We start from the raw sequence: 23,680 nt of genomic DNA, 5'->3' as shown, positions 1-23,680 counted from the left end.
GCATGTCATTTTTTCTGGGAAGGAGCGGGTACCTTGTTTTGAGTGGGACTACTTGTTCCACTTCCTGCATCCTCTTCTCGGCCATCTAGGCGACTCTTCCTCTCGCCCTAGGAGACCCCTCCCTGCCAGCCATCTTCTGGGACACGTCACAGGTCCCAGAAGACTGCCAGGCCATTAGCAGAGCGCAGTGCGGCTCACGCAGTGCGTGCCCGGGCGTGAAGCCATAAGCTGTCACGACCGGGTGCCCACAGTTGCTATGACGGCAGAGAGGAGGGGGAAAGCAGCAAGGCTTCGGGCGCCCGCATCGATGGACCGTGGGACAGGTAAGTGTCTGTTTAATAAATGTCAGCAACGTCAGATTCTCCCATTTGGAAGAGTGTATTGCTCATGGTAAAGCGAAGCAGGATCTTCCAATCTATGGATAGTGTAGGACCCACTAATCATGGGGTACTTTGTCGCAGTAAGTGGGCTTAGCACCATATAGCAATATGGTGTGACCAAATCCCCATATTTTTTAATAATGTTTTTTTTTTAAATGTTTAGGTGTTTTAAACTAGCCTTGCTGGAGGTATATGTCTTTTTTGCATGTGTGCGCTGTAATATTTTCTTCTACTGTATGGTCTTATGGTTGCACCATCTTTAATGCATCTTTTAGGATGTGCCTCCCAAATATCTTGTTTGTCTATTGTATGGATTCTGACCAAATCCTTTCGGGTGAGGAGCACCCCCACTCCCTCATTAAGTACCTCTCATTAGTGTCCACTTGTGTCATGGGTGGAGACCTCAAGATTCTCCCATATAGAAGAGTGTATTGCTCTCGTGGTTCAGAGAAGCAGGATTTCCCAATCTATGCATAGTGTAGGACCCACTAATCATGGGGTACTTTGTCGCAGTAAGTGGGCTTAGCACCATATAGCAATATGGGGTGACCAAATCCCCATATTTTTTGATAATTTTTTTTTTTTTTAAATGTTTAGGTGTTTTAAACGAGCCTTGCTGGAGGTAAATGTCTTTTTTGCATGTGTGCGCTGTAATATTTTCTTCTTCTGTATGGTCTTATGGCTGCACCATCTTTAATGCATCTTTTAGGGTGTGCTCCCCAAATATCTTGTTTTTAATAAACGTCAGCAGCTACACTTTTTGTAGCTGCTGACTTTTAATAAACTAAAAAACAGGTGAAACTCCGCTTTTAAGGAGATTTTTTTTTTTTCACAAGAAAAAAATGCTTTAAAGCAATTTACCTTCACTTCCTGTCCCATAGCCAAAACAGGAAGTGAGCGGAAATCTTTCCAATGTGAGAGAATCCCTGATTGTCACCAGAATTTGGCCCCATGAACATTAAGCATTTGCCCAGCTCTTCTAAACACCTTACTCTTGACAGGAGAAAAGCAGCCTAAAAAATGTGCCTAAAGCTGTATTTTTGCAAGCACGTTTAGGCACATTTGGGTGTTCATTGATATAATTGGTCAGAATAATAATTTATTTTGGTCATTGAAATGAATAAAGCTCAAGCGCTTGATGTGCCTAGCATTAACATGCGTTTAAGCACGTCAGAAATTTTTTAGAGGTAAAACACTTCTCTCCTGAATGTGCTGTGTCAGGAACGCACTGTAGCAGGGCAGATGCACGTACGTGCGAGCATGCGCACACCAGTTCCTATGGGTGCCCATGAGCCAACCAGCTGCGTGTGTGTGTGTGTGTGTGTGTGTGTGTGTGTGTGTGTGTGTGCGCGCGCGCGCGCATATGCGGGAACACGCATGCTAACCTTGCTTGGCCTCAATGGGCTTTTAAAAGTACAGCAGCTGCACTACTGCAGTGCTGTCTGATCTGCAGCTTTACCTGTTTACCTGTTCCTGTGATCACTGCTTGATTCCCATGCATTGGTGTGCGCAGGCTATTGCACTAGGGTGTGCACCCCAGGCCACAAACTCATATGCGTGTATATCAGGAGAACAGTGGACTTATCAGCAGAGCAGTGATTGGTGTGCAGTGGATGGTGTCAGTAGTTTTTATTTATTATTCATTTCTTTTTTTTTTTTTTTTTTTGGGGTGAAATATCAAGGGTCTAAACAGAGCGAGGGACTGAGGACAGAGCTTCCCCAAACGCTTTCTCTGCAGCCTCAGCTGAACTGGACAGTGAACAAATGGGGAAGTGCTCTGTGCTGAGCGGCTTCCTGTTCATTCACAAACTGAAGCATAGTAAATGGTTTACTATGCTTCAGTTAAGAATGTACACAGGAGCGATTGGTACAGATCACTCACTGTGTTCATTCATTAATTCATCCTGAAACATCCCCCGCAGCAGCGGGCAGGAGAGGAGAGAAGGGAAGCTGGCAGCACTGCGGGGGGGGGGGGGGGGAGAAAGGGGGAAGTAGGAGGAATCGGCACCACACAGGGTGATTAGGGTGTGCCCAGGCACACCCGTCACACAATGTGCGCACGCCTATGTTCCCACGTTTGACCCAGCTTATCCTGACCACGCTTGCTCTCCACATATCTTGACCTCGGCTCGCCTTAGACTTTGCCATATCTCTCATCTGCCTGATATCCTGTTGCCAACTTCTGCCTACACATTGACTATTCTCTGCCTGACGTTTATGCTTGTCTCTGTTCATCCGTTACTGACCTGGCTTGTCTGACCCTGCATCCAGTTATCTGTCTGTCCTGCTCTGCATGGTGCCTGGTGACATCAGTCCTGCATCCGCTGTGTGTCTGCATCTACTGTTCCTGCTTGCATCCGCTGCTTCAGCCCTCCAGCCCAGCTCTGGTGACATACTTGCCACACACCTCTGTGGCCAACGGAAGACCTTGCGGGCACTCTTGCCTCACCGTGCTCTCACGGCCACTGTCGCAACTCCAGTGGCCCTTGAGCCTGGGCTGTACTAGAGGTCTCCCTCTAAACATCAGGCTCTGCCTCTAAACACCTACAGTATCTCACAAAAGTGAGTACACCCCTCGCATTTTTGTAAATATTTTATTCTATCTTTTCATGTGACAACACTGAAGAAATGACACTTTGTTACATTGTAAAGTAGTAAGTGTACAGCTTGTAGAAGGCCCCTTTCACAGGATGGGACCATTCAGGTCCGCCTGTCAGTTTTGACAGCGGACCTGAACGGGCGCTCCCTGTTAGCTTATGGAGCGACGGATGTCAGCGGAGACATGTCCGCTGACATCCGACCCCGTCCGATCCGCTAAAAGCAGACGGATGGCTCTACGTCCAGATCCGTCGCTATCGGATCGGGTGAGATCTGACTAAAACGGACATGCTGTCCGTTTTCATCTGATCCCTCCATAGGCAGCAGCAGTGAGCAGAGAGGGACCTGTCATCCGCCGGCTCAGCGGAGATCAGCGGAGACCGCCGGTGGACCGAGGCGGACTCTGTGGAAGCGGAGTCCGCCTCGTGTGAATGAGGCCTAACAGTGTAAATTTGCTGCCCCTCAAAATAACTCCACACACAGCCATTAATGTCTAAACCACTGGCAGCATTTCCTCATAGGGAAGATCTGCACAGATAATTAGGGCACTGATATTAGTGCAGTCCCAACAGTGCCCAGAAGTGATACCAGTCTTTGCCCAGAAGTGATGCCAGTCAGTGCCCAGAGGTGAAAAGAAATGTAGTAGAATACACTTTTGGCTTAAATTTATAAGGAACAATTATTTATTAGCAAAATTTCATAACAAAAACACGTTTTTTTTTTGAAATTTTCGGTCTTTTTCCATTTTTTTTTTTTTTTTTTTAGCAAAAAATTAAAAATCCAGTGGTGGTTAGATACCACCAAAAGAAAGCACTGGCTCAAAAAAAAAATTTAGTTTGAGTACAGTATTGCATGACCACGCAAGTCAGTGGCAGTGCATCCATTAGGGGCGCCCAGGCACCGGCCCGTCTGTCACGCCACCTCCTGTGTGTAGAATAGATAGATTCATTAGATACATTCATGCATGAATCTAATCATGGCCGCTGTAACCACCCCCTATTCAGGCGTCCCTTTTCGGGTGTCTGAATTCCAGTGGTGGGGGTGTTTTTTTTTTTTTTTTTTTTTAAGCACCTGATTAGAGCCATAGGCTTCAGAAAAGGTGGACTGCGAGTGCAGAGCATTGCACTCGCAATCCACCCAGGTGTGTTAGAAAAGCAAATGAATATTCACTTTTCTAACACTGAATTGCCTCTCAGCCATTTAGGCACAGGTCTAATACCCGTCATCTGATTGGCTGAAGGCACAGGCGTTCTGATTGGACGCCTAACGGAACAGAAGAAGAGAGTGAGACAAATGGAGGACACAGGAGCCACCGCCTGACTCGCTGCTCATCCCACTATCCCACAGTTCGCCTCTGGACCCGCTGCCTGATCCCCCACCAAGATGGGGTACGTATCGTCAGTCAGCGAGCGGGCACACGGGGGGGGGGGCGCTCAATGGTTGCATTTGAGGGGCACAAGTGGTTGCATTTGACGGGGCACAGTGGCGGCATTTGATGGGCACAGTGGCTGCAATTGATATATTTTTTTTTTCAGAATTTTTTAGTTTGCACCCCCCCCTCCCTCAACAATTTTGAGCACCAGCCGCCACTGGCACACGTGTGAGAGCGCTGAAAGCTAAAAATTGACCTGGGCAGGAAGGGGGTAAAAGTGCCCTGTATTGAAACCTGCACTATAATGCACAGTTTGGCATTGCTGTACACTTTCCAGAAATGCCAGTTGCCTGGCTGTCATGTGAGCCTTTGGCTTATAGAGCTGTATTCAAACATCAATGCTGCCCCAGGTGCGGCAAAATAATGGTTCTGTTCTGTACAAGCTCCGCCCCTTGTGTCGTGGGATCATGATTTTATCCTTATACTATTTTTGGTGAAATCCAGTGTTGGGATGATGTATTTGAGGAAACATGGAGTGCGCTGTGTATGCAGCCTGTATATTTCATCACCAAAGTGAAAGAATGGACAGTGAAGTGTACAGAGTCTTTGAACAACACTTGACTATTCTCAGTCTCTACAACGCTGCGGGATATGTCAGCGCAATAGATGCTCAGGTGGTACACACAGATAAGGCTCCACCCCTAGCAGATCTCTTTGGTTGCTGATTGGTTGGTTGTCAGCGGTGGCTCCCCCCAGTTTAGTCAGGACTCCCTTGTATGACATCATCACCCCGCCCCATTTCGATGACGCACGTTCTCTGGCCCGCCTAGCGCCGACCCCCAACGCGGATTGGCTGACGGTGACGTCATGCGGCTCTTCTTCCCGGTGAGGTCATCGTAACCGTCCGGAGGACGGTGACCCGACTGCGAGGCCTGATCGCCCGAGAGCGGGTGAGTACAGAGAATGACGTCATCGGGGTGACATCGGAAAGTTAGAGGGGACAGCTGTCAGCTAGACATTCCCCTTCCCTCAATTGCCCCCCACCTGTCATTTGTGCCCCCTTTACAAATCTTTCCGCTTCCTTTCTCTCTGTCTGCCCAGATCACCCCCCAACCCGATCATCAACAATCCCACCCTATAGAAACTTTATCCAAAACTTTTTCCTCCCCCCTTCTCCCTAACTAACTATATGCCCCTCCCCCTTTTCCCCCACTATCACCTACCGTCTATCCCCACTATCTCCCCTCTACCCTCCTTCTCCCTTTCTCCTTCCCCTGTTATCTGACCACCTCCACCCAACTATCTGCCCCTCTCCCCTTCTCTCCCACTATCTGCCCTCCTGTATTCCCCCCCCCCCTCTCTGCCCTCCTGTAGTCTCCCCCCCCCACTCTCTGCCCTCCTGTAGTCTCCCCCCCCCCACTCTCTGCCCTCCTGTAGTCTCCCCCCCCCCCACTCTCTGCCCTCCTGTAGTCTCCCCCCCCCCCCACTCTCTGCCCTCCTGTAGTCTCCCCCCCCACTCTCTGCCCTCCTGTAGTCTCCCCCCCCCCACTCTCTGCCCTCCTGTAGTCTCCCCCCCCCCCCACTCTCTGCCCTCCTGTAGTCTCCCCCCCCCCCACTCTCTGCCCTCCTGTAGTCTCCCCCCCCCCCCACTCTCTGCCCTCCTGTAGTCTTTCCCCCCCCCCACTCTCTGCCCTCCTGTAGTCTTTCCCCCCCACTCTCTGCCCTCCTGTAGTCTTTCCCCCCCCCCACTCTCTGCCCTCCTGTAGTCTTCCCCCCCCCCCCCCACTCTCTGCCCTCCTGTAGTCTCCCCCCCCCACTCTCTGCCCTCCTGTAGTCTCCCCCCCCCCCACTCTCTGCCCTCCTGTAGTCTTTCCCCCCCCCCACTCTCTGCCCTCCTGTAGTCTTTCCCCCCCCCCACTCTCTGCCCTCCTGTAGTCTTTCCCCCCCCCCACTCTCTGCCCTCCTGTAGTCTTTCCCCCCCCCCACTCTCTGCCCTCCTGTAGTCTTTCCCCCCCCCCACTCTCTGCCCTCCTGTAGTCTCCTCCCCCCCACTCTCTGCCCTCCTGTAGTCTCCTCCCCCCCACTCTCTGCCCTCCTGTAGTCTTTCCCCCCCACTCTCTGCCCTCCTGTAGTCTTTCCCCCCCCCCCACTCTCTGCCCTCCTGTAGTCTTTCCCCCCCCACTCTCTGCCCTCCTGTAGTCTTCCCCCCCCCCCCACTCTCTGCCCTCCTGTAGTCTTCCCCCCCCCCCCCACTCTCTGCCCTCCTGTAGTCTTTCCCCCCCCCCCACTCTCTGCCCTCCTGTAGTCTTTCCCCCCCCCCACTCTCTGCCCTCCTGTAGTCTCCCCCCCCCCCCCACTCTCTGCCCTCCTGTAGTCTGCCCTCCTGTATTCCCACTCTCTGCCCTCCTGTATTCCCACTCTCTGCCCTCCTGTATTCCTCCCCCCCCCCCCTCTCTGCCCTCCTGTAGTCTCCCCCCCCCACTCTCTGCCCTCCTGTAGTCCCCCCCCCCACTCTCTGCCCTCCTGTATTCCCACTCTCTGCCCTCCTGTATTCCCACTCTCTGCCCTCCTGTATTCCCACTCTCTGCCCTCCTGTATTCCCACTCTCTGCCCTCCTGTATTCCCCCCACCCCACTCTCTGCCCTCCTGTATTCCCCCCCACCCCACTCTCTGCCCTCCTGTATTCCCCCCCACCCCACTCTCTGCCCTCCTGTATTCCCCCCCCACTCTCTGCCCTCCTGTAGTCTCCCCCCCCCCCCACTCTCTGCCCTCCTGTAGTCTCCCCCCCCCCCACTCTCTGCCCTCCTGTAGTCTCCCCCCCACTCTCTGCCCTCCCTGTATTCCCCCCCCCCCCACTCTCTGCCCTCCTGTAGTCTCCCCCCCACTCTCTGCCCTCCCTGTATTCCCCCCCCCCCACTCTCTGCCCTCCTGTATTTCCCCCCCCCCCCCACTCTCTGCCCTCCTGTATTTCCCCCCCCCACTCTCTGCCCTCCCTGTATTCCCCCCCCCCCCCCACTCTCTGCCCTCCCTGTATTCCCCCCCCCCCCCCACTCTCTGCCCTCCCTGTATTTCCCCCCCCCACTCTCTACCCTCCTGTATTCCACCCTCCTGTATTCCCCCCCCCCCCCCCACTCTCTGCCCTCCTGTATTCCCCCCCCCCACTCTCTGCCCTCCTGTATTCCCCCACCCCCCACTCTCTGCCCTCCTGTATTCTCTCTCTCTCCCCCCCCCCCCCGCTATCTGCCCTCCTGTCCCCCCCCCCCTCACTACCTACCCTCTTCTCCCTCTCTCTTCTTTCCTGTGTCCTCCTCTTCTCCCCCCATATTCTGCTATCACATCTCCCCCCCCCCATCTCTACTATCTCCGTACCTCTACCCCCCTCTTCTACTCCACTATCTGCCCTCCTGTGTATCCCTCCTATTCCCCCACTTTTTTCCCCCTGTCCCCCTCTCTTCTCCCCCACTATCTGTACTTCTGCCCCCCCCCTCCTCTTTTATCTGCCATCTCTTCTCCCCCACTATCTGTACTTCTGTCCCCCACTATCTGCCCTTTCCCTTCTACCCCACTATCTGCACCATGTTGCCCCCTCCTTTCCCCCTTACTATCTGACCTCCTTTCACCCCCTTCTCCACCATTATTTGCTGTCCTGCCCTCTCCCCCATTAACTGTCCTTCAACCCCCCCCCCCCCAATCTGCATTGTGTGCAATGGTTTGTTTTAGTTAAAGAATGATAAAGCATATCATGCAATGTGGTCACTTGTCATTGTGTGATGTAGTCACATATCGTCATCTTGGTACAAAGCTCATTCTGTTCACATGTCTGAACCATATGCAATTTTTTGTGTTCTTCAAGCTTTGGACTTTTTTTTGCCTCAGAGAACAGCTCCAAAAACCACAGAAGAACGCTAAAAATAAAAAGGATATTTATTGCATGGTGGATCGCAGAATTTACCTCTATATATTAGGGGTGAGGTTGGGTTTAGAAGTCTGTGCTTCCAGGGGTTGAGTTTTTTTTTTTTTTTTTTTCAACTGCGTATGTACTATCATACAGGTGGATATATATATATGTGTATGTATATATTATACACATCTTATTTTTTGGCAGGTGCTCTGCTTCAATCTGTATCTGAAATCAAGAAATGTGTATATTGCAGAGTAGCAGCCCTTACATGTGGTGGCTGTATTCGTTTTCTTATTTTAGGGCAATACATTTTTTTAGCAAATATAGAAACTTCCCATCGATCCTGGCAGAAATCCAGTGTCCTTGTAACTTACTGTGCACTGAACTGAAATCTTAATGTTATCAGACTTTAAAGCTAACATTTGCAAACTGCAGAGCACCTCCTGTATGTTATGGAGATGAGAAAAGGAGAAGGTGTTTTGTAGTCCTGTCCTAGTGTGACAACGCTGCTGACACAAGTATAGCGAGTGAGCACTGTAACTTTGGAACAGGAAGTGTGTTATTGGCAAGGTCATCAAATATAAAGGGGGGAAAAAAAAGCCTGAAAAGAGAAAACAAATGCAGCCACCATATCTGAGGCTAGGTTCAGATTATTGCGAGTCAGAAACGCACGCACAATTGCACATGTTTCCAACACATGAGAGAAACATGCTTCTCTTTATTATTGGCACCCCCATGCATGGATAAAACGCTCACGTTTTTTGCACGTATAAAACTGCATGGTGCCGAAGTTCCGTGTGGCATGATTATAAGAAAAGGGTCAGGGACTTCTCTCCCTGTGATTCTACATGTAGGGCGGCCTGTTGAAATGGTTGGGCTGCTCTACACGCAGAATGCAGCCCGCACAAGTGTGAGCCAAGCTGAAGTCATGGTAAGTTGCGTTATATTATGTCTGTATATTGAGTTCCTATATGCTTTAAAGTGGTTGTAAATCCTTACATGTGTAGGGACTATCTTGAGGTGATACAGAAATGAAACAAATACTCCTACATAAGTTGTACCTGTCCATCTGCAGTCTTCTCATCTCTACATCCTTTCAAAGTGCTGAATTTAAAGGCATGTCTGAGACAAAAAAAAAGAGCTGAAGTTACGTGCTACAGAGCTCAGCGAGGAGATCACTGGGAGCTCATTGGAGGGAAGGGATAGACCCCCCTCCACACAGGAACCGAGCTGAGGCTGACAATCAGTTGGAAGTCCCTCCCCTGCCACCTTTTTTTCTCTTGGTGTCAGGAAATCTTGTCAGAAGGGACTCGAGCTGATAGCAGAGGAATGAAGCAGCAGACAGAAATGACACTTAGTGCTTTTAACTGAGACAAGTACACACTATAGAGCAGGTATATGCAATTAGCAGGCCTCCAGCTGTTGCAAAACTACAAGTCCCATCATGCCTCTGGGTGTCATGCTTGTGGCTGTCAGAGTCTTGCTATGCCTCATAGGAATTGTAGTTCTTCAACAGCTGGAGGTCCGCTAATTGCATATCCCTACTATAGAGAGATAAGCTTTATTCATATTTCATGTCTGAACTCTACAACCACTGTAAGTATACAGGTCAGGTTAAACTTCAGATAGTTTTTGTTTTATTTTGTTTTTTTTCAGAGCCCTTTTCTATCTTGGTGGTACTTTTAACATTCGTTATGTTGTGCTTTGCAATAATCCAGACCATTCCCTTGAATTTGCTGCCTTATGTACTAAAATGCACACAATAAAGGCACTTGTAGCATTTTTGGCAGAGCACCACGGTGTATGTTCCACCTCTATCAGAAAACTGTGTTGGGATGCCACCCAGAGAAAATAACACTGCAGAGCACCAACACGCATAACGTGCTTTGCCATGTGTTGCATGTCACCGCAGTGCAATAATGTGCAATGACTTTAATCTTTGTTTTCAGCACAAAAACCCATGTGCCAAAATCTACCAGTACCAGGTCACCAAAATACCGTGCAAATAAATGTGCTCCTCTGCCCTTGCTCATTATAAGTATATAGTGGATGGGGCGTGGACACAGATAGCGTTTGTAAGGTTGTCATGTCCTGACCCGCTCCTCTACCATGACCTGGGGCATTGGTTGGGCGCAGGAAGCAATTTCAGGCTTTATACATTTTGTCTTTTTTTTTTCTCAAGCACATTAGCAGTTAAATTGGACTGACATTGATGAGCCCCAATATACAGAACACATGACACAGTATATATAATATAGCGCAATAATAGTTGTCACCTGTCCCCGTCTGTTACTCCGCTCTGATGTGTACTTCTCCTGCCATGTGATAGTTTAACTTGCACTACCGTACTGGAGACACCCTTTGAGTGGTGTAACTGGAGCTCCTCAAAGTGTTTTTGATTATTTTTTTTAATTTATTTTTTTCTTCTTTGTGAGCAAAAAAGTAGTGGCTGCTAAGGGTGGAAGCCAGCTTCCGTCTTTTTTGATTATCTTCACACAGGCACCACATTTGCTCTTTGCAGCTTCTTTTTTTTTTTTTTTATTGAAGAAGTACTTTGTTTTGCATGGTCAGTACATTCTGGCAGAATGCAGAGCGGATTCCAATTGGTCACCATAGGCATCAGACAGTTTTTATTTCAAACCCTTTAATAGTTGCAGTGTGTGTGTGTGTGTGTGTGTGTGTGTGTGTGTATATAATAAATATATATATAATTTTTTTTTTTTTTTTTTTCCTTCTCCAATATGAATTTCCTAATTTTTTATTTTTGCAGCCTGGTGTACAGAAGAGAGATCAAAAGAAGCATTTTATTCGGCACTATACAAAGAGCCATTAGACTGCCAAAAGAATTTCCAGGTGAGATTTACTGTTTCTGGCCACAGATGATCTCTGCTCAACGTGTTGGGTTTCAGCAGTATATTAGGAACTGCATGAAGCTGATCGGTCGGTGTAGTCAGCAGACAGTTCTTGTTTTATACTCGCAGTTTGCAAAAAATTAAAGTGGACCTGTCTGCATGAATAATTTATGACCTATCACAATATACAAACACAAGGCCCCAGACTATTTCATGGTGGTGTGAACTGGCCCTTATTGCAGAAAAGATATAGTATTGCTACCGGAAACTGGCAAAAGACCCAGCAATAAAAACGTGTAATGGCTTGGTGACCGTGTTTGCCAGTGTATGGGGTGCTGTTAAGAATTAATGGCACGTCTGCCAAAGAGCAGCATTTCTGTGCATGTCGGGAAAGTGTGTGGTTTTGCGTGTGTTCCCGGCACACATAAATGTAAACCAAACCTTCGATAAAATCTGCAACACTATATTTTGTTGTTCTCCGTACAGAAGATTATGCTTACCTCTAACCCGCACAGCGACGTTATATAGATGTGAAATATATCTGCTATGTGTCATATTGATCCTGCACATCTATCTCTACATTGTCTGGTCTGTTACATGATGACCAGAATATAATGTTTTTTGATAGTTGCCTATCAAAGTAGAAGTAAACTCCAGTCACTATAATCACAGCTGATCTTTAATGCATTATTATAATTTCAGTATTCCTAAAGCTACTTTCACACTGGGGCGGACGGGCGTTGGCTGTAAAGCGCCGCTATTTATAGCGGTCAAAAAAGGGTTAAAACCGTCCTTTGCCAGCGGGTTTGGCGGCACTACTTCATTGATTTCAATGGGCAGGGGCACTTTAGGAGCGGTGTATACACCGCTCCTACAACGCTGCAAAGATGCGGCTTGCAGGACTTTTTTTACTGTCCTGCAAGCGCACCGTTCCAGTGTGAAAGCACTCGGGGCTTTCACACTGGAGACACAGGAAAGGCTTTTTAAAGGCGCTATGCAGGCTCTATTTTTAGCGCTGTAGTGCCTGTAAAGTGCCTCAGTGTGAAAGTAGCCTAAAACCCTTCCTGTTCTAGGGTGACAACTCTGTCCCTGTCTCCTAATTCTGCTGTTTTGCCACGTGGGCTTCCAATAAAGTCTATAGTTAGCTGTTTCAACACACAGACATGGGGGTAGATTTAGACCCCTTTCACACTGGGGCGCTTTGCAGGTGCTACAGCACTAAAAATAGTGACTGCAAAGCGCCCTGAAAGAGCCGCTCCTGTCTCTTCAGTGTGAAAGCCCCGAGTGCTTTCACACTGGAACTGTGCGCTGGCAGGACGGATACCTCCGCAAATACGACGGTAAAGCGCCGCTATAATCAACGGCGCTTTACCGCCACCCCTGCCCCAGTGTGAAATGGGCCTTACTAAAACTGGTGCACTCAGAATCCTGGTGCAGCTGTGCATGGTAGCCAATTGGCTACTAATCTCAGCTTGTTCAACCTGGAAGCTGATTGGCTTCTATGCAGAGTTGCACCAGATTTTGCACTCTCCGGTTTTAGTAAATAACCCCTATGGTCCACTGTTGTATGGGAAGCGTGCCCTGAGAAATGCCATGCTGCCATCACCGGAGTGCATGCAGACATGAGAAAAGTGGGGGGAAAAAGATTTTATTATAAAATGGCAATTGTCGTTGATACACAGAGGAGACTGTATTGTGCCATTCTGTTACGGATGCATTTACAGGTTTTTTTATTTTTGACTTTTCCGGCTTAGGTTTTTTTTTTTTTTTTTTTTTATTTATTTAGTGTGTGTTTTTAGTATTTTTAGCTCATTCATGGCAGAGTCCTGGTTTTGCATTCTCCATGTGTCAGACCACATGCTCCTCATTACATTTACCCGAGACACAAGAGGGTCATTAATAGGAGTTTGTTTGCAGGAAGATTCTGTTCACATGATTCCACTTCCTCTGATTGCATCTTACATAATCCAGCTCCATTTCCCAGAACCTATGTATCAGTTCTCTGCTCTTTTATCTTCATTCTTCCTTTGCGACTTCCCTGCAATCATTTGATGGGATTTGATCAGTAATCCTTTGGCAGGTTGTAAATGAGCACAAAGCTGTCATGGGAGTCCCTATATTTGATTATCCCTGCCGTTGTTGCTGTGGATATATCGCTATAATGGTATAAATATTGCAGGAGCTTGGGGGAGAAGGGTCAGGTGACTGTAGACATTGGATCTTCCACACTGCAGGTAGTCTATGAGGTGTCCTCAGGCACTAACCACCAGGGTTCATGAGAATGGAGGTCAATAAGGATGGACTATGCCAGGGGTGTCAAACTCAATTTCATCAGGGCCCGCATTAGGGTAGCTCTTAAAGGGCTGGTTGCATATGTAAGACTCAATGTCTCTCCCCCCTACTAAAATCAGCTGTCAAGACTCCCAAACCCTCCCTTACTTCACAGTGCACCCACCTTACTTTCTGCTGCTGCTGGGAAGACGCTCGGGCAGAGCTGGGAAGCAGAAAGTGCAGGACCAAAGGAGCTGAATGCTGAGACTGGGGAGGTGGAGATGAGGAGGTGCTGCGGCTGCACAGAGAGGCACAGGATCTGTATGATGAGTTCTGCCCTCCCCCTCTGCTGCCGACTGCAGAGATTGTGGGAGGGGGCAGACATGAGCCTCTGCACGGAGAAATACAGGATCTGGAGGAGATGTTCTGTTCTCCTCTCTGCTTCCATCTGCTGAGAAAAGGTGGGGGTGGAGAGGAAGGGGGTTCCATAGCTGCAGGAGAGAAGTGAGGGTCACATGAAATTGCCTGGTAGGCCCCATTCAGCCTGTGGCCTTGTGTTTGACACATGTGGGCTATGCAGTCATATTGTTTTCTCCACTAAGCCGATTCTGGGAAGGGGGAGGTTAAAGCAGACCTTCCATAGCAAACGGAAGGTACGATATTTTTTTTTTTTGCCAGCCTCCTACACCCCCCTCCTTTGCCAATAAAATTGGCTTTAAAAAGCTATTTGCAAATAAACCATTCACCCAAAATAAGAAAGAAAGGAGGAAAATGACCTTGGCTCCATGGTTCTGTGAGGCATAATGTCGCCACGCGATCCCCAAAGGAGGGGGGGGATCCAGTAGCTGGCAAAAAAACTGTACCTTCCGTTTGCCATGGAAGGTCCTTTAAAGAGAATCTGTTCTCCCTTCATGATCCTGGAGCCTGCTTCTTTTTAAAAACACAGAAAATGGAATTTAATTGGAAAAGTTTCTAAATGCAAGGGAAAAAACGTTCTTGTACCAAAGAATCTCATAGAGAAACTACAAGGTCAAATACCACACATAATTATCGTGTTCCCAGATCTACCATAAAAGCAATTTGAATACTACAAATATTCCTTTGACTGATGAACCGATCCTTCCTAGGACACTCCACATCCAATCTGGACGATGTGTACCTCGGCTGTTCTAATAAAGGGCCCACTAAGATCCCCTTATATACTGTCACACTTTGAAAATATGCATTGTCTATTATGTATATATATTTGTCCACAAGAAGAAGCACATAATATAATTGCAGAAGCAGATATATAATAATATCAGGGGCAGCAAAAGCCAAGCAGCAGTTATTTGTATCTTCAGGTAAATATGCGGATTTCAGCCTAGGTGATCCCTGCGCGTTTCCCTCACCTCATTGCAATCACACTGTGTTTGCGATCTGCTGCGGATGTCAATACAAAGTTAATGACACCCCAAAAGGTACAAAACGACCATGTGTTGCGGTTGCAGTGCAGCTCCAAAAAAAAAAAAAGGTCCCTGCACTTCTTTGGTGTGATGTGCTGAGAACAGAGCACAGCACTAAGTATAAGAATGCAATGCCCTTCCTGTGGGTTTCACATGCAATGTGCAGTGTGACACTAAATATCCTTCTTCCAAAAAAATAATCAATATACTTTCACTACTTATGACCCTGTAATCCATTTTTTTTATCTGTCTGTTACAGGCGGTCCCCGGGTTACAAACAAGATCGGGTCTGTAGGTTTGTTCTTAAGTTGAATCTGTTTGTAAGTCGGAACAGGTACAGTTTTTCAGTGCAGCTCCAGCCAAAAAAATATTTTTAAGCTTTTTGGATAACACAGGGAAGGGTTATGAATGAATAGATACCCCCCCCAAATGAGTATTGAGGGACTTTGTAGGCAAGAAAGATTAATAAAAAAAAAAAAAGTGTATAAATGATATTTATTTAAAGAAGATCTAAAATTATTCAGGTGCAAAACATCACCTAAGGAGTATATTGAATAAAAACAAACAAGTTTCAACAATGAATTGTTAGTGCGTGGTAGTTATGTGGATATTCAGCCCGACGCGTTTCAGGACAACTTGAAGGGTCCTTTCATCAGGGGCATTCAAGACCAGATGAAAACTACCATAGCATAATCTAAAAACAAAAGCAAAAAAAGAAATATAATAGTAATCATAGAAACAGACATAAAAATAAGAAGCAGCAAAAAAAAATAGAATCAGCATCGTTGAGGTCGAGATTGGGAGCTCACCTACCAATTGTGTAAACTTGATACTGCATACACCTCCAAAAAGCATGCCAATTGATGTCATACAGCCATAGCAACAGAGCAAATGCCGTAGGGCAGTATGGGATAGGAGTTGTGGCTAGCCAAAAGTTTTGCGTAGTTGGATGTGGATTGGTATAATGCTTCAATAGAGCAAGTAACCACTCTCTAAGCGGAAAAATAAGTGTAAAAAAGAAAAGATGTATAGAAGAATACCTTCTTTAGATGTAAGACTCATAAAAAAAACTCATTATTATCCGCCATGATATTTGTCAATAAGCAATGAAAATAAAAATAAAAAGTATCTTTTTTGTTTATTTATTTATTGGTAGGCGCAGATGTTCCTCATATAGATAAAAATGGGGGATGGAAGACGACTTAATAGAATTATTTGATATATATCTAAAAAAAAAAAAAAAAAAAAAAAAAGGGTTAACACCCCTGTAACATTTGTTTGGCTGTCTGTGCCCCTATTCAGAAGATTTCACCTCACTTTCTGTCCCAATGACAAATTGGATTTTGAAAATTTTGGGTTGTTGTGGAATCACATTTTGGTGATAAGGCTTCAGCGGAGGTACCTTTTTCTCATGATAACTCTTACAGGAGTGAATTTCCCTTCCTAGGGGGAGATTTTCTCACTTCCTGTTGTCTCCCTCTGTTTGTAAGTAGGAGTTGTTTGTAAGTCAGATGTTTGTAACTAGGGGACCGCCTGTACTGTGTTTTTCTGCCTCCTTGTAAAGTCTTCCCTGAGCCCTTAAACCTCTCCTTTTTCCCCCTCTCTACTTTTTGTTTGGAATGAGCCGTTCACATTATTTGCAGTCTTATGCACACTATACACCCTCTAGCCCATAATCTAATGTAGTCCTTAGTCTGTCTCGGGTGCAAGCAAGAGAGGGTGGCTATGTTCCTCCATACAGTGGGACCATGGAGAAGGAAAATGGACACTATTTAACAGAAAGTCAGATCACAGCAGCAAAAAAAATAAAAAAAATAATAATTTAGACGAGTCTGAGAGTAGTGTTCATTTTTATGTCAAAATTCAATTTATTTTTAGTCATCATCTTTTGACTAAAATGCCTTTTTTTTTTTTTTTGTCATATTTTAGTCCTCTGAATTGTTTTAGTCTACTAAAATCTCCAGTACATTTTAGTTGACTAAAATCGAATGGGTTTAGTTCAATTTGTAATGCATTATTTAAAGTAGTTGTAAAAAAAAAAAAAAAAAAACCAAACCATGTAAGACAAAGGCATAATGAGCTAGTATGCATCGCATACTAGCTCATTCTGAAATAATTACCTTTAAATCAGTGGTCCTCAACCCCTGTCCTTGGGACCCACCAACAGGCCAGGTTTGCAAGATAACTAAAATACATCACAGGTGATAAAATTTGCTGCTCAGTGATTGCAGTATTCTAGTCTGCATCTCCCCAAGGTAATGCCTAAAATCTGGCCTGTTGGTGGGTCCTGAGGACAGGAGTTGAGAACCACTGGCTTAGATCGAAGCTGTTGCAGTGGTCGCCGCACATTGCTGTGACCGGCAACGTGTCTCCCGGAGTTATTTTCAGGTTGCGGGCTCTGGCGCTGTGATTAGCCGGAGCTGGGCACAGCTGCTGAAGAAGCGGGCCGTTTTCTCAGTACACATACACCGATGAGTCAGCAAAAGCGTATATTGACTGTTTAGGAGATATTTACAGTACCTACAGGTTCTTACAAGACTTATAGGCTTACTTGTAGGTACAAGTGGTGTAACAGGGTTTACTACCACTTTAAGAATTTCTCTAGAATTTCCAAACTCATTAAATACTCTTGGAGTATTTTATTATTTATGGTATTTAAGGTTTAAACATGCACTACAGACACAGATTTAGCCATTTTGATATATAACCAGTGTTTAATTTTGACGTTAAATTTCTATGGCGGTGCCACTCTATATATAAAATCTACTGTAAACCTTATTTTACTATTGTGCAGTCAAATGGCAGTATGCTCTGGTTTAGGAATAATGGCAGACAAAAACAAGTCCATATATTCCATATATAGACCCAGTGGTATTGGTACCTTGCCCATTATTGAAAACACCATTGCAAAAAGGCTGCATTTTCAGTCATAGTCCCTTTTATAAATAGTGGAAGATAGGAAGCCATGCAGTCACAGGGACGCAACGCGTTTCATCACCACCCAGGGTATCTTTCTCAAGTGGAAGCAGAGCCTTAAAAAAAACAAGTCAGCGTCTGTATTCCCTGATAGATTGCATTTTTAATCTTATCTAAATGTAATATGTTGCAGGGAAAATCTTCCCATAAGGACACCTGTTCTGGTGACCACTAAGAATAGGATTTTCTCTTTCTTTTGTGTCTCTGAGCCTACACTTCTTTTAAAAAGGGGCCCTTTCGCAATGCATGCAAAACAAACAAAAAGTTTTGGTTTTAGATACACCTATATATCTTCAGACCTAATGGGTTCCTGAAACTCCGCTTTTTCTCAGTGGATGTTTATTAGAATCTCTTTGCTCGTATTTTACAAAGCTTTGTTGTGAATTCTCACTTTCTAAGACCGGTTTGTTGCTCAGACCGAGACTCTCGCGCTGTGTTTTGCCTCTTGCTGTCCTGGCAGGCAAGGGGTTAAATCCCATGGAGGGTGACATCATGTGTTAGTGGGATCACAGCTGCAGTGGCGGGTTGGGGGGAGGAGGGGGGGGGGGGTTGGACCCCTGGCTGTGGCGGGCTGCAGAGCCATGATGTCATGGTGAAGTTATGTTACATGTAATGGTGGGGAGGCTCTGTTCTCCTGCAGGCAGCGTGCAGCATAATAAATGACGGTGGCTGGGCGCCTGGCATACAGAGACTACAGTGCCACTCAGGGGTTAATCCCCACTCCAGAGACATTGGGGGGCCCATTCATCAATGTGTCCATGGGCCAGAGCTGGGAACTCTATAGATTAGTTTGAGATGCTTCATACTTCGCTGGCAACATGAGTGTGAATAGCAGTGCTCCTCAGAGTGACCTCACTCTGCTCCGTTGGCAGTGAGATTTTAACCCCTGTGCTGCTCTAAAGTCTGTCTCTTTCGGAAGTTCTAACTAAAGCTTTCCTAGTCACTTCCTTTCCTTCACTATTCAACATGCTTATGACATTTTTAAATAAAAATGTTCTGTTTTTCATTCCATACTTTATTTTGGATCCAGTAATGTCATCACTGGGACTCTGTGATTCTCTGTGCAATGCAGGCAGATCAAGGCAGGTGGGAGAAGCCAGCAAGGTGCTGGACATAGCTTCCCGAAATCACAGCACTCTGCCTCAGTGCTACTTCTAAGGGCCCTCAGCCCCCATGCAACCAGTGTACTGGCTGTTGGAGGAGTTATTGAACTACATTATAATGCATGCATATAACCCTAAGTAAGGCTCCATTCCAGTAGCGGCTGGTGCATAATTTTCTTGGGGAGGGGCGACCCCCCCCCCCCCACCCAGTCAGCCCCCCCCATCATTCCCCCAGCCAGCCAACCACTCCCAGCCCCCTTCGCTCGGTCGCCAGTCCAACCCCCCCCGATTGAACAATTGATCAGCACTCTGCTCGCCCGCCAGGCCCCCCACCAGCCACGCACCTACCCCCTCCAGGTTGCGGCTTCGGCTGTCCCCTGCCCCCCCCCCAGGTCGTCCCAGCGGTTGCTTCTCCTAGCAGCCAACCAGGTCTTGGGACCCGCTTACTGATTGGTCGGGAGGAGAGCAAGAAAGACATTAGTGAATATATTAATTTGATAATGTCACACAAGTGGATGGGCTCAGGGCGTCCCAAGCCCACCCTTTTTGAAGCCAATTAGAGCCTCAGGCTCTAATCGTGCTTCAAAAAAACATTGAAATCCATGTGTCCGGCGCCCTGCATGTAGATTAGGGGCCAGGCACATGGATTAGGGGGGTGCCCCTAATGGAGATGCCACCACTGCTCCATTCACACCAATGCTTTTTGCAGAAACACAGGACATGCTTTTTTAACATGGGTTCCTATGGATGTTCACATCAGTGCATTTTTGTGCCTCTGCATTTTTGGAAATGATCAGGGACTTTTTTTAAACACAAAATGCTTCTTTTTTGGTTTAATAGACTTCAATAGAGACGCTGCAGAAAAGCATGTACTGTGTTTTTCATGCGTTTTGCATTTATTTAATCTGCCCAACAACAAATTGGCCAAATAAAAGGGGGGGGGGGGGGGGGAGCATAAAAAAAAAGCATGTCCGAAAACGTGCAAAGCACACTGCAGAAATGCTCTAAAGGCGACATGCATAAATTTGAATTGAGCCTTACACCCGTATGTGATTTTGATCCTTTTGAAAGAAGGGAAATCCAATAAATAAAAGGGGGGGCGCAGTTAGTTTGGGGATAAAAGGGCTGGATGATGCTGGAATATCCACTCCCCCAGACTAACATTGAAGACGTTTTTGATATTTGCTTAACTCCTCCCAAGAGCAATTACATAGAGAACTACAGAGACCCATTGAAAAATCACTGGGTCTCAACTACGATATGTGTAAAAAAAAAAAAAAAAAAAAAAAAAGTCATTAGCATGTTGATGATGAGGTGGAAGGAACCATGGAAGGGGAAAATATGATCGATTAAAAAAATTTTATGGTTTAAGCATTTTTATTAGAGGTTGAATCTGCCATTGAAGGCCCCTAACCAGCAATCTCTGCCCACCTATTTTATCTCCTCTTAATGTGGCTGAAATGGCAGCTTTTTAGATGCAAGAAGCTTAGAATACGGCATCTGGGAAGTCTCGGGTCATGTTTGTGATTTCATATATTCAGCTGTCATTGTTGGCTCTTCAGTTCTCGTAATGTCTTCTAAGGACCGGGCTGCTGTAGTCAAACCCCCATTATCCAGATAATCGCAGATTAGCATTTTGTGTTCTGATAATTCAGTCTATAATCCATTCTGAGAATAACAGGATCGTCTAATACTGCATGATGATCAGTGTTGGGACTGCGATCAGCTTGTGATCCGAATTTTAAACACAGCAGGATTTACATTGAACACCAGCGCAAATAATGTTCCCAGAGCTTTAGAGAAGACATTACCCAGTTCAGCTCTCACACCTGTACACTCCCGATGGACCAGAGCAATTGTAAGGCCTTGTGCACAATGGGCATCAAAAATATCAAAAAAGTATGCATCAGGGGCTTACCAATCTCCCCCGCTAAGTGATTTACACAGGGCTGCATATATGTGGCCACTTGGCGGTAAGGCCCACCCACCAAGTGGACGCATATGTGTGTGATATATAATTTTGTTCTTTGTTTCTTTTTTTTTTTTTTTTTTTTAGGACAAACAAGACTTTCTTTTGGTAGTGTATTTAAATGGCAATAAATTAAGAGGGTGAAGGCGCTGATTAAGGTAAACTAATGTAAACCAACTTTATTTACAAAAACAAATTAATTTTTTCTAGGTCAGGTTGCTTTAACTGACATATTCAAAGCTCATCCTTTTGATCTGCCGATGAGTGGAACAGTGTTACATTGTATCTATCTTCTGAACAATGTTTATAAACGCAGTGTCAGACAGTCCATTGTCTGACAGTAGCATATTCTACACAGCTATACTTACACAGCAACTCCCAGCTGTCAGTTTGATATCTGGAAATTGCCTGCAAATGCACAGCCTTTGTTGGGGAAAAAAAAAAAAAAAAAAAGCATCTACCATGTCCACGTCTTGCTCTACCCAGCCTGTTTAAGCCTATGGTGGTTCTGCAGGCCATCCAGAGGTGTACAGCTCCAGCGATAGAAATAAATAGCCTGAGTGGTATGGGGCACATTTGGACCTGGACGCAGAGGCTGTGTGGCAGCAGGTAGGCACTTGGGACTACCTAGGTATATAGTGTAGGTCGGTAGCTAAAGGTAGCAGGGAGACATTTAAAGGCCGACTTCATTTAATGTAAGGCTGTTGTTTTTTTGTTTTTTTTAAGGGCAAATCGAGGTAATTAGGTAATCTCCCCCAACAGGGACACATAATAATGAACACCTGACAGAGGTTCTACTTCTTTCCTGCTTCATCCAGATTTAAATGCAAAAGTTTTATTAGAGTTGGGCTTTAAATTTCAGGCAGTATTGCCTGCAATATTTCTATACAAAATTTATATAGATCTTTCTCTCAGTGTATCTAGTGCCCACACAAACGGTTGGTACTCCATATGAGGAGAGTATTTTTCCATGCTGATGCTGTACTGCACGTCCCAGTGTACCTAGACCCTTACTGTTCACTATAACCCCTTATTTTCTGGTCCCTGGAAGTTATCGATGATCTGCCCTCTCATCATATGAATGCTGTACTAGATTCATACATCTTTATATTGTGAGACTCCTCCTGAGGCTGAAATCAAGCCAGGATGAGTCAGCGGCCGCTGTGCACCATTAACCCTCTCCTGCCTTTCTGCAGCTTTTAGTTTTATGTCATCTTCCATCACTCTTTGGGCTTCTCGGACCCAGAGTGTTGGATTCGTATAAGTCCAGCAGGACGATCAGCGGCAAAATCAAATCTTTCTTGTCTGCTTCTTTGGACTTCCACATTTGACAGATCAGGGGCGTTACAATCGATGATTTTGTTCCCCAGAGTCAATATTTGTATATCTGAGTTCTTTGGGTTTTGTGCACACATTAGGAAGGCATTGAAAGCTACCTTTCCTTTCCAGGCCTACAGGGTCAGGGGTACTTTCATACATGGAATAGCTTTTGGAACTGTCAGTATCTTATTATGTGCGCATGAACAAATTCTTGACGTCACAGTATCATTTTTCAGAAAAATGGCATGATTAAAAAGCTGTCCTTGTCTGACTTGAGTTTATTGCAGGCAGGAGGAAGCAAGTCCTCCTTCCCCAGTAGTCAAACATTGTGGCTTTGTAGCAAGTCAAGAGGTGAGAGGCTGCAGCAGGGGCTGATCTTTGCCAGAAGTTTGTGAACACAGCCAAGAACTGAACAGGCACCAGGATTTGCATAATTGTCATCTTTGAACGGGCATCTCAGTCCAGAAAATAGATGGTGATCCTAAATGATGCCTAAATAAAGATGGCTTAATACTTCTGGAGAGAAAAGCAGATGAAGGTTTTGTCTGGGAGGAGTACTGTGATCTCTGAGCGGTATTAAATACATGGAAGGGTTACACTGACACATTATTAAAGCCATACACTTTGGGAAATTTGCTCTGTGGTCACCTCCAGCCTGACATCCTTCAGTTAAAATATTGAGGGAGCTAGGTGGAAAATTGTGAGCAGAACAGCAGCTGCATCAGTCATATGCAGCTGCTGTTTGGGTATACTGACCCCCTGCCACTGTCATTGTGGGTAATTGTTGTTTCCACCTAGTCTGTGAAAGGGTTAAACAGCGCTTCAGTGGTGCCGTTACCAGTCAGGTCACTTTTACTTGCACCTTGTATGGACCCAGAACACTCCCATCGTCTAGAACGGCGTCCACGCCCTATGAGCTCACCGCTCACCTTATCTGACAATACTTTTTATTGCAGGCCAGAAATCCCAGTGACTTCACCTCCCGCAGCCTCCAATTACAGCTGGGAACGGCGGTCATTATCGCAACGCGCTCAGTTGGCAAATAACCAATTTTTATATAAGACGCCTCATGGGTTACTAGCGTTCAAGTATACAGCAAACAGCAAAGTTCTCAAATGTACCCAATGTAATGATTAATTTGATCTCAGTGACTTGTGTTACTTCATGGTTTATAGAACTGTATTCTGATAATTCATTTCAGTTTATGTCAAGATAACCAGAATATTTGATGGGACAAATGTGCTAAAGCTGTGTCCGCTTTTTACATCTCTTTAAATAGTACTGGTCTCTGCTGAGCTGTAGCAACTACAAGTAATACTCAAAAAATTTGACTATCGTGCAAAAGTTCATTTATTTCACTAATGTAACTTAAAAGGTAAAACTAATATGAGACTCATTACATGCAAAGCAAGATGGTTCAAACCATGATTTGTCATAATTGTGATGATTATGGCTCGCAGCTCATGAAAACCCCAAATCCACAATCTCAGAAA

General features: G+C 45.8%; 1 protein-coding gene across 1 annotated transcript in view; it reads left to right on the top strand.

Annotated features, from left to right (window-relative positions):
• The first annotated feature begins 5,147 nt into the window (after positions 1-5,147).
• Positions 5,148-23,680, top strand: part of DUSP16 (dual specificity phosphatase 16) — a 49,201-nt gene continuing 30,668 nt past the window's right edge. The window contains exons 1-2 of the mRNA XM_073621519.1: positions 5,148-5,300; positions 11,022-11,104. The gene's annotated coding sequence lies outside the window, so the exon portion shown is untranslated. The remainder of the gene's footprint in view (positions 5,301-11,021; positions 11,105-23,680) is intronic.

This window comes from Aquarana catesbeiana, linkage group LG03, assembly GCF_042186555.1.
Source record: "Aquarana catesbeiana isolate 2022-GZ linkage group LG03, ASM4218655v1, whole genome shotgun sequence".
NCBI lineage: Eukaryota > Metazoa > Chordata > Amphibia > Anura > Ranidae > Aquarana > Aquarana catesbeiana.
The sequence above is the reverse complement of the archived record's forward strand: the minus strand, read 5'-3'. Positions and strand labels throughout refer to the sequence as shown.